Consider the following 2,841-nt stretch of genomic DNA (forward strand, 5'->3'; position numbering starts at 1 on the left):
TACATCCGCCTACAAAAACTGCATCTCTCTAGCTCCTTTATTATATCTCTTGCTCTGTCAGTTATATCCTCCACCTGTGCCCCTGAGTAGCATAACCTGATTCTTTTCTTCCTATTTACCCCACAGAATATTCTATCCACATGCCTTGTCAAAGAATCACCTATAACTATAACATCCACGTCCTTCTTTGAACCTTTTGTTTTCATTCCCTCCAATAGTTCCTCATCTGCAGAAGCCAAGGGCTGAAATTTGTTCTTTAACAGAATAGGATCATTATAAAATTCACTACTTTTTACTCTAGTGGTACTCTTTCTAGCTTCCTGAAAGTGATTGATAGCTGATGTACCCCTTGCTTGTAAAAGCTTAAGCTCCTCCTGAAATCCTACTGCTATTTCCCACAATCTACACTTCTCTATATCTATTGCCTCTACTTTAAGCATGATTGCTTCCAACTTCTCCTCCAACCTACAAACTCTACATAAAAATTGCACATCTTCATTACTAGCTTCCTTAAAAGTATATTCCAGTCTCGAGTTTCCAAAATAAATCCCACTCATTTCACGCATTACACCTAACAAACTGTGGACGCTTAACTCCTACACTAGTATTAATCTTATAAACTTTAGACAGTTATATAATCTAGGTAAAATAAAGTTACTGGGATTTAAACTTTGCTTTCATAAGGTGTTAGAGTCATACTACTCTTAATTTTTTTTAACTGATGGAAATGTTGTCAGCAGATGGCGTGAAATGTTTTAATATGTAAATTGGTGTTTTGATAACTGTATAAATAAGCGTTATTTTTTTCAAAATATTACACTCCCGAGGATGACGTAAGATATACGTTGAAACATCTAGAGCGCATGAGATTGTTTTCAAGTTACATCGGGGATTTTACCACTTTTTAATCTTGTACAGTAAATTATTATTTTAGTAATTTGAAGACTGGAAACAATATAATTTTATTGAATTGTATATAAAATAATCGTTGTTTTTAAATACATTTCTTTAGTTTTCAAAATTAAGCATTACACACGTGTCCCCCAAAAAAATTGAAAAAAAAGGTTATAGTATTGTTACGACAGCGGGGGTCACGTGACGCTAGTAACACGTCATATTCTCGAAGGTTCGTTAAGTCTCGAGCTTTTACTAGATATGCGGTAGTCTTGTATATATAAGCCGCCAAGAAGTGACGGCAACAGAGTGTAATTGAACTGCGGATAGAGAGAGACGTATTGTTGAGTCGAGCACGTGAGACGTTCGTTGTGAATTATAGCTTTTGTTATAGAAATTTACGGAAAATTAACTAACGAACGGAGACGTAACAGTATAAATCGGGCTGAATACATTTTATTATTAACGCTACGTATATTGGTCTAATAAATCATTAAGTTCTATATAATTAAAGGTAAAGTTTATAACTTTAGTGTGAAGACAAAGTAGTGATAAAAATAATAAAATGGTTCTTAAACGTTAGGTTTAACAGTATTAACAATAGGCCGTTAGTATATGCTCTTGAGTATTTATTTTCAGGCTATAAGTATAAATACAATGGTTGGTAATAATTTCAGACCTATTGTATCCAATATTAAGAGTTCAACTTATAATGTAGCAAAATTTATATCTAAAAAAATTTTCATTTTTAGGGGATAAAAGTAAATACACAGTTAAGTAATCGTTTGAATTTGTGGAAAGAATTGAGCATATAATTTTAGGTCAAAAAAATATTTTGGTGTCATTTGATGTTGTGTCGATGATCACCAAAGTACCTGTGAAAAAACTATTGAATGTTCTGAGAGAAAAAACGGAAAGAAAATAATAATTCAGTCTTAGAAATAATGGATATAATTAACCTGGTAGAAGTATGTGTTGAAAACTCATTTTTCCAAATTAATAGTAAAGTTTATAAACAGAATGAGGGTTTAACTATGTGTTCTCCTTTATCTCCGTTATTGTGTGATTTATTTATGACAGTTTTGAAAGTGAAGCACTAGAAAAAGCAGATAAAAACCTGAAGTTTGGATAAGGTATGTAGATGACACGTTTTTGATTTGGCGGTATGGTACAGATGAACTAGCTAATTTTGCTAATTACCTTAATAACATTGATAATTCTATAAGATTTAATTATGAAGTTGAGATCAATGGTAATGATGACAAAATCTTGTCGAAACGTTGTACATTTGCTGTTATGTTAAACTTATATTAAAGTTTTTCTTCATTACCCATTCAAGCCGTCTCCAATCATTATTAGTATCAAAGTGGGTTCCTCGTCATCGAATTTGTACTAAGCCTATTTTAACGTTTTAGTAATAATTTAAACCTCTAAACTCTAACTTAAAACTTTGACCGTTTTATTTACCAATCTTATTATATCTAGTTATTATTGTGTTATTTAACCCAAGTTAGTACAAATTATAATAATAATAATAAATAATTTTCTAAAATCTATAACTTGAGTATGAGAACTCAACTTCTCAACGTCCTCCCGCTTCAGTAGCTTATTGAGTTTTTACATCATGAATCGCCGGTAAAGTAACAACTCCAGATAAGCTTGAGCCGAGAATATTACGTCTCTTGTAGTTTTTGATTTATAAGACTAGAATATTAGTTTTGCATCATGAAAGTAGCCCAGTGTTTCTGTAGTTTTATAATATTATTTGTACTAACGAAGTGTAAATTAAGCCCAGTAACCTCAAAAGAGATAGGACTTGGATCTCGAGGAATCGTCTATAGTTTGCTTGAGAAGTTCATACGAACCTTAGTCGACCTATATATATATATATATATATCAGATTCTTTGTCTTAAAATCTGTATTTTTTTTTCTTTAACTACTTTAAC

Source organism: Limulus polyphemus, unplaced genomic scaffold (assembly GCF_000517525.1).
Source record: "Limulus polyphemus unplaced genomic scaffold, Limulus_polyphemus-2.1.2 Scaffold1251, whole genome shotgun sequence".
In the NCBI taxonomy this organism is placed as follows: Eukaryota; Metazoa; Arthropoda; class Merostomata; order Xiphosura; family Limulidae; genus Limulus; species Limulus polyphemus.